The sequence below is a fragment of the Botryllus schlosseri genome, chromosome 7 (assembly GCF_051294905.1).
Source record: "Botryllus schlosseri isolate E-star chromosome 7, Bs_hap1, whole genome shotgun sequence".
NCBI classification, from domain to species: domain Eukaryota; kingdom Metazoa; phylum Chordata; class Ascidiacea; order Stolidobranchia; family Styelidae; genus Botryllus; species Botryllus schlosseri.
Window position 1 is genome coordinate 23341933 of NC_137242.1, and position 8726 is coordinate 23350658.

The 8726-nt window shown below is 41.5% G+C and overlaps 1 long non-coding RNA gene across 1 annotated transcript; it reads left to right on the top strand.

Moving 5' to 3' along the window:
• Window positions 1–6086: 6086 nt before the first annotated feature.
• On the top strand, window positions 6087–6875 carry LOC145443236 (uncharacterized). The gene is made up of 3 exons (XR_013916356.1): window positions 6087–6226; window positions 6295–6405; window positions 6469–6875. It is a non-coding gene; the product is annotated as an uncharacterized LOC145443236 (long non-coding RNA).
• Window positions 6876–8726: the final 1851 nt, after the last annotated feature.

An 8726-nucleotide genomic window follows, 5' to 3' on the forward strand; every position in this document is an offset into this window, starting at 1 on the left:
ATTTTCAGTTTATTTCAATGTATATCACTCGCCAATCTGCGTGTGATGCTAAATGCTAAAATAACCGATATATCATCTATACAAGTCTGAGTGCAATTTGTGCATGCTTTCGAGTTAGCTGGGTGGTGAGATCCAGAGGTAGGCGAGCTACTTTAAAATTTCCGTTATATGTAGCCTCTGTAGTTTGAAACGCGGCGCCGACGTAAAAAAAGTTGTGAACCACTGTTCTAAACATTGATCCTGATCTGAGAAATATCAAATTCTTCCAGAACACATAGCACGCTTGATCAATATTCCTATCATATTCCAATCAGTCGCAGCACTAAGGGCATTTAAGAGCAAATGAAGATGAATATTGTGTCGCCGACATTATACCGATTTATCGATTATACTGAAATATCATGCCATTTCGCTGCAACCGCAAAGGCTACTAAGCTACAGAACTGCACAATTGTTACGGGTATTGAATTCTCCTCAATAGTGCAAAAATACTACCTGTGAATCAGAGCCTCTTTTGAGCCGAAAACTTGAATAAGCTAACGTAGGCTACCGATGCCAGAAGTCATCAACTACACGTGAATTTTCAGGGAACGGGGGACCGATAAGTGCAATCATGCGACAAGTCGTCGCACCAGTGGTGTCTAGGAAGAGATGCAGTGAGTTGAACCTTATCCAGAACATGTCGATGTCGATCATATGCACTGGACTTCCCTTCGGTGGAGCAAGCACCTGTCAGGTAATTATACTGTCTTTCTACATATAGGCCACTGCATTTGCCTTCATTGTACAATAAATAATGATGGAATAATCGTGACTTCATGGCGTAGAAATAAAATACTGTAATAGTGCATTGGGGCAATCACAATCAAATTTCGGACGGACATTTGTTGAGTTAGATGTAGGCCAATTATATAAGTAAGACCTGTGTAATTATGTATAATCCTTGGGTAATCGAAGACATAATATCCAATGCAAGATCAATTATCGGGTAAGGAAATCGCCTGGATGAACTGTATTAAACAGGGTGATTCTGGGGGGCCAGTGGCAGCGTTGCAGAATGGAACCTGGGTAGTCGCGGGACTCACATCGTTCGGGTCGCTTTGTGCCGAATCAACCATTCCAGGATCGTACGCAAACGTGCATTATCTACTACCGTTCGTCCATGATGGTAAGACGTCTTCTCCTGCCGTACATGATATTTCTAATATGCGTATTGCATGATGTTCATTAGCAGTCATCCTATCTCCCAGAGTGTATTCGTGGCAATTGTTACACAAATAATGCTATCATATGCAATGTTCCCTCTAAGCTGCGCACGTGCGCAAATGCGCAGTGCTGAAACGGTCTCTGCGCACAGAAAATCTAGGCTGCGCACAAAAAATCCGAAGTGATGACTTTTTTTTAAATCGTTGCGCACTCTTGTCCAAGGCACCGCGCAGGCGCTCAGACTCGGGAAAAACGAGAGGGAACATTGCCAGCGGTAAATAGTGCTATCGCTGAAGTCTGAAACCGAGGTAGGCCCACAAGTGCGGTCCGAAAAGGCAAATATTGCGCTCCGCGAAGCAATGAAAATTTGCAATCGTTTGCGACTCACGAAAGAGATTTTTCTTTTACTATGGTATCGTACGCGTGAACGATGCTGATATCATATAAATAGCGCAATCCTTTGTGGGAATGGCGAAATAACATGGTTTAACAAAGTTATAAATAACAGTGGGCCAGCTCGAAGTTAACTGCGAGAAACCTACGAATAGTCTTCTCCGCGTGGCATGAATATTGTGTAAGATTTACTGTACAATTACATGCCGCGAATTTACGAAGTCATCACTTCCATCAGGCGAATCTGATCACGTATGATGATATAGGATAATATGCAGAATATGCAAGTACAAGCACCAACATTGCTGAAAAAATCCATCCCTTTGCAAACGTTGATCGGGCAATGCAGCAACTATATGCACTGTAGGGCGTTGCATTAGATCAGCTTCTCAGCAGCACAAATTTGTGATTTTATTCGATTCGTTTGAACGGGTATCTTCTGTCGATAAGGTCATACGCTGATCTTGTTCTTGCTTCAATCAGACTTGAATATTCGTATCATTATATCTGACTGTATGTCTTGATAGTAATGAGTGCATTGCAGGTATTAAGACGTCTCATCAGCGTTTCAACGCGATAGGCCTACATCGATCGCATGTATTGATTTCAAGTGCGTTCTCGTGCGTACTGTATGTCTGTCTTCTAGTAATCCATAGTATGTCACCATATCGTCGCAGTGGAATCAAAGTGACTTATGTCCAGATTTCAATATCGTTTGGCATAGCAGATAGGAGGTCACGAAATAGCATGAAGTCATTATACCAACGGGTACGCCCGAAGGTGTTTAATTATATTTAGGGGTCCTACCTTTTCCAACACACCTCACTCGATCAGCTTTACCTGTAAACGTGATTACGTGAGCAGAGACAGGATTAAAATTGATAGCAATATATGCATTTCTCGATGATATTGACCGATTTGATCATGAATTATAGAAAATTTTCGCGCTTCGCGCGTTTAGTTGGAACGCCCACTAAACGAAGACCAGACACAGATTATTAGTAGCGGAGGAAAGCGTTCAGCCTGAGGGGGGTCTGGGGGGCGAAGCCCCCCAGAAGTTCGGTTTATCACCCTATGGGGGGCCTGGTTGCGCACTGTTGTCCAAGGGCCTGCGTAGTGAGTTGGCGTATTTGCGCAGACTCGTGAAAAATTAGAGGGAACATTGATCATATGGTATTCGATTTCAATCAACAATCAACACATTTGTCCCGTGCGACCGCACATCAGCTTTTCGATAGAACGGAACTGGAGTAGCCGTTGCGTGTAATGACTGACTGTCGATCATTTGTAAATGTATGTTATAGTCTCGAAACAGTAAATCGCACTCCCCCATTGCGTGTATTGCAGATAAAGATCATCCAATCTAGCCTATAACATATCGTTAAAAATACGATGGCAATATACTCTAAATGAGAGATTGCATTGCTGTCTGTTAAACTCAAGAGCGGCGAGACGGCTTGTTTACTATAGGGTTGCTTTCGAAAGACACTCATGTGCTTATGCCAAAGTGTCCTAGTGCCGAGGGTAGTGGTTAAATCCATACAGCTGCAACACCTATAGATTGTAGGTTCGAGGCCAGGCACTCTTTAGCGCCTAGTGGGTTTTAAATTGAGTTATGAAAACGTATGACGTCAGACTTGCAATGCTTTGCCTATCGATTGCATTTGTAATATAGATATAACTATAATTGTAAACAGGAGTGGAATTTTAATATAGATCGTGAATTAACTAGAACTAGACTATTGGCCATCTCGAAATTGAGCTCTGGTGATTGCTCGGGTCGGTATTATCATTTGGTCAGCAACAGAGTTATTCATGGGCTGGATGAAATTGTCTGTCCTGCCGGCCGTGTGTTTGACACCCCTGCTATACTGTTTGTCCGTACAGATATGTGATTGCTCTTTGTAGGCAGAAACGAAACAACACTTTTAAGCCAATTTATGCCCCAAACAACACTGGTCTAGGACCCCCCATGTGATCGATGCAACTTCTGATGGGCTTACTATATGCATCTGGATGTTAAATTTTGTGAGTGAATTCTGTCAATCATTTCGACATGACAGGGGACGTAATTGCACATTGCTAAGTCATATTCATGTCATGCGGATAAGGCTATTTATGAGGCGAAATGCCGGTCCGCACCAGCAGGTTGCACATCTGGTGGTTTTCAACCTATGGTCGCAACTCCATTTTCAATTTGAAAACATTCCGTGGCCCACCTGACTCTACTAAACGAATGGTCAGCACAGGGTTGTAACCAAGTCATAAAACTCCGAGTCACAAGTCAATCTCATTTTTATAGTTTTGACTCGAGTCAAGTCGAGTCATTTTCAATTCACCACCGAGTCAAGTCCGAGTCCAAGTCTTCTAGCAGATATTCAAGTCCGAGTCATGATATTATGACTCGAGTCCGAGTCAAAGTCATTGTGTTGACTGCTCAGTTTCAAGTTAAAGTCCCACTTTTATACCTCTGTTTGGTGATATCGATGGTTCGCATTTATAGAATACTAGTTTTCCTCACTTTTAACAGTTTCTTGTCGCATTTTCAAGTACCAGTACCAATAGACGAAATCCCAATAGGCTGGTTACTTTACTTGTTCTTCGAAATTACAATGAAATGTCGGTCTTGGCCGTCTGACTCTCGAGTCATATGACTTGGTTCGAGTCATTCGCAATGACTCGAGTCCAAGTCGAGTCAATACACAGATTGACTTGAGTCGAGTCGAGTCATTTTCGTATTTTGAGAAAATGACTCGAGTCAAGTCGAGTCATCAGAAAATCGTGACTCGAGTCTGACTCGGGTCATTACAACCCTGGGTCAGCACCGTTGTCCAGACAACTCATGGCCTATGTTCGACGCTGATTAAGTTCAACATCCTCGCGATCCCCAGAAAAGGGCCAACACCCCAAGCTTGAGAACCACCATCGTTGACTAAAGCATCCAAACTGTCTTACCGACACTAGGATAACATGGTTATCTTGAAATTGCGATTACAATTAGTCTGACTACAGTAAATGATAGGTATTTTTATTTATTTATTTATTATTGGAGATTTTGCGACGCTAATTCGCGCGCAGCGAGAAGATTAATTTCAAGTAGCCTAAATCGTCCCAAAACTAAGATATTGTTTATGTTGATTAACGAAAAAATTTCTGGTATTGCGCGCCAGCGCCTTTAACCAATGTATGCTATGCTTGTGCGTGATCACTGATCAGTATGTACTGGTATGAGTGGTTTCACCGGCGTATTACTTGATGAAATATCAGTACTTTACGAATCGCTACATTATCCATTATATTTTAGTGATGACGAACGGCTTGACAGAAGTCACTGCAGGTGAGTGCTTTTTATGTCTGTTTTTCGTGAGTTCTGCGTCTATTTGATGATTTTTTGATGCAGTGAGCAGTGTGATAAGAGACAAAACAAGTGGCGTAATTTCATCTCCAAACTACGGCGTCGGAAAATACCCAGGAGGCGTTCATTTGCGTTGGTACATCATGGTAGAGCCCCAGCAGGTATATGTTGTAATGCGTGATATTCGGACAGTGACAACGGGCTCACATCCTATTCAACCAAAAGCCCTTCAATAACAACGGTTTGAAAATATATGATAGCAAAGGCGGCAAATCAGAATTAACCCACCTATTCATCTATATTAACCAGAATGTAGGCTACTTACAATACCCCGACGTATTACGTAACACGATAGTGCATTCTGTACGAATGTATTCTGACCGATGACTGAGGTCGATTCCGGAATCCCTTCTCAAATGTTGAAGGTTTGTCCAAGCTCCTCGCCGCCTCCTGATCCTCGTACACATCCAATAGACGTGGGCCTAGTCGGTAGCAACGGAATCATAATAAAGTACAATAAGATACTTGTATTTAAGGATTGACGATTCCAACCAGAAAAGTATTACAATTCTAACATGTGCACATTGTGCACCAATGCCTACTTTAATATACGCTAGTTCAAAATTTTGTCAAAATTATGTGCTTTAATGTAGAAAATGTCAATTTTCAGGCCAGAATTTTATGTTTTTTAAATAAAACATAATCTCCCGAGAGATGACCAAATGTCGTGTCAAATAACTTTGAAGCACTTCGATTTTGATTCGGTACAGAACATCGCAATATAGCCAGCTAGTTCGACTACCGAAATCAGTCGAATATAATAAAATAACCAATTCCTCTCGAGAAATACTACTTCGTGATTTTATGCAACCAGCATCTTTTCAGGGAATTTCGTATTAATGACAGCAGGTTCAATATTGCCTGTCAAATTTGGTTTTATAATTACAGTTGATTCAAATCAGATTTAATGAGGAATTCAGAATCGAGCAATCTGTATTCAACACTCCTTGCGCTGGGGACTATCTACTGATTTATGATGGAAGCTCGACTCTATCCCGTAAGGTACCGTGTCTAACGAATGAAGTGTAGAGCATAAACTGTGTTCAAACTGTTTATCTTGATGTGTTTTTGCTGCTCAGTACGGAGACAAACGCATTTGTGGTTACCGGCCACCACTTGATTTAGAAAGTCAGAGCAATGCAGTGATTATAGAATTTCATTCCGATAATAGTTTCGAGGATGCGGGATTTTCACTATCGTGGCAAGCTGTAGGTAATCAATTCTATATCATTGTATTGAAATATATCTCAGTAATACTATTTGCTCTATTTACATTACAGACGCTTGCGCATCGAATGAGCTGCGTTGTTGGAACCAAACTTGTTTGCCCGAATCAATGAAATGCGATGGAGTTCAAAGTTGTCCGAGTAACAATGATGAATTGGAATGTGGTTGGTATCTTATTCTAGTCCCGATTAAAGTGATACGTGTCAACATCGATCATGTACGAACAGCTCTAGGTACGCCAGGGTCAGCGGAGTGTGGGAAATCAGAAATTGCTCCTGAGTTCCCGTTCGTAAGTCTTTCGTTTTTAATTGTTGCCTTACGCATTATGGCTCGGCTGTGTAGTGCACTGCCCCTTTGTTCCATAATATGAACATTGGGTTAAGCTGATTTCGTGTTGAGTTCTAATCAACAATGTTCGATGACAATTTCACAGTCTGTTGTTCAATTAGAAGAAGAACTAAGCTGTCGAAGTCTTCTGGAAGTATGCTGCAGCCAGGGCCGTAACTGCCGCGGCTCAAACCACCCAATTTTGGGTAGCTCGATGGTGGGCCAAACTTATTTGGTAAATAAATGTAAAATAGAGAGTATTATTTGGTTGATGACCCTATCGTGGCCCAAGACCAACGCTTCCTGTGGGGTGACGGGGTGGGGGTGGCTGACGAAGCGCCGCTGCTGTTTCGGACCTGGCTGTAGCGATGCTCTTCGCCGAACACGAAATAGACATAGCAGTCTACATAATTTTTGTAATATATTATTTTTCACTAACAATCACGAAGCCATCCACCTCCGTGGCAGCTATCCGAGAGTTCGCTGGAGCTTAGGAAAAGCGCTAGGGATAGTGTGAACGTGAGGTTCACGTTCGCATTCGGTGTGTAAACCTCATAAATGGCAGGTTCCACACTGGCATCCTTTTTTCAGGATCAAGTCAAGGTTGTTATTAACCATCGAGTATGGGCTCATATCCACCTGGTTCGAGCCCGATGTACACATCCCGAATTCACCGATGTGATTGCCAATCTATGGATGTTAATTGTATTGGGTTTTAAAGAGACTTTTCGGGGTGCATAACTTTAATATACATTTAGGTAATATATTCATTGCATAAATAAATATATTGAAACCCGAAGCTTTTCAAGCTGACACTCTTCAGGGGCAATCGTCAGCGACTGAGAAATTTCAAGAACTTGCATCTAGCTACATTGCATGCAACCAATTATGACGTCATATAAACAAACAACATGAAATACGGGCGAACCTTGAGCGCATCTATACTTGCCAATTTTTAAATTGCTCAAAAAATCCTATGCCGACACAAGTGCGGTTGATGGATTCGGGGATATCTAGATATCCCTGGGTGAATTTTTAATAAAAGTCTATTCTAGCGTAGACAGATGGATAACAGTGCGGCCACTACCTGATATAGAAAACCTTTCGTCGCGATAGCAATGTAGCTAGATGCAGGTTTTTGAAGTTTCTCAGTCGCTGACAATTGCCCTTGAAGACTGTCAGCTCGAAAAGCTTCGGGTTTCAATATATTTATGCAATGAATGTATTACTTAAATGTATTGAATGTATTGAAATTGAAATGCATTAGGCTATGTAACGTTGATGTGCGGTTGTGGGTCACAGCACTAAACAGTATCATACTTTATTATACAATGAAAAATAGTATCGCGATTAAATTTTGTAGCTCTCGAATAACACTGGTCAACAAAATGAAAAATTTTTTTTAGGCAGAACATCTGAGAGCCGTTTCCGGGGTTTTTAAGGTTGCTGATTACGAATATTAGGGATGGTGTGAACGCGAGGTTCACGTTCGCGTTCTGTGTGTGAACCTCGGAAAATTTGAGGTTCGGGTTCACAACAGAACCTTGGTAGGTTCTGCACTGTGAACCTTTATCATATATTGCAATTTTCACTTCATTATAACATCTTTGGTTCAAATTCATTGACTTTCAACTGCGGGCCACTCTATGCATGGAGCTAGCAGCATAAACATTCAAAACTAAACGAGCATGCCCTTGACAATCTCAAAAAATTTACTTGTATTGTTACAAAAGTTTGTTCGAAATATCCAGCTTTCCGTTTGTGCATATTTAGTGTCTCTGTGCTGTGAGCTTGACCCGCAATCAGATGACATCAAGAGCGAAATACACTGTATTTTGTCAGCGAATGGTCCTTATTCAACCAATCAATGAGATTGATATCGTCTTCTGATGTAAAAATCTAGCAGGCGTACGGGGTCAATCTTGACTACATATGTACACTGTATCATAAAAACCAATCCGTGCGACTGGGGTATTGGCTATACTGCTGTATACCTTGTTAATGGGGTAATATCGGTAGCAAGTATAGAAACCCATTTTACACTCTGCTCAATATCCATGTGGCAATACTCAAACGCCGAATACATTGTCCGATCAGGTCGAAATTGTTGGCAAAGCTACGCAAGATACTGATTTTATGGGATTATTATATCATTTGA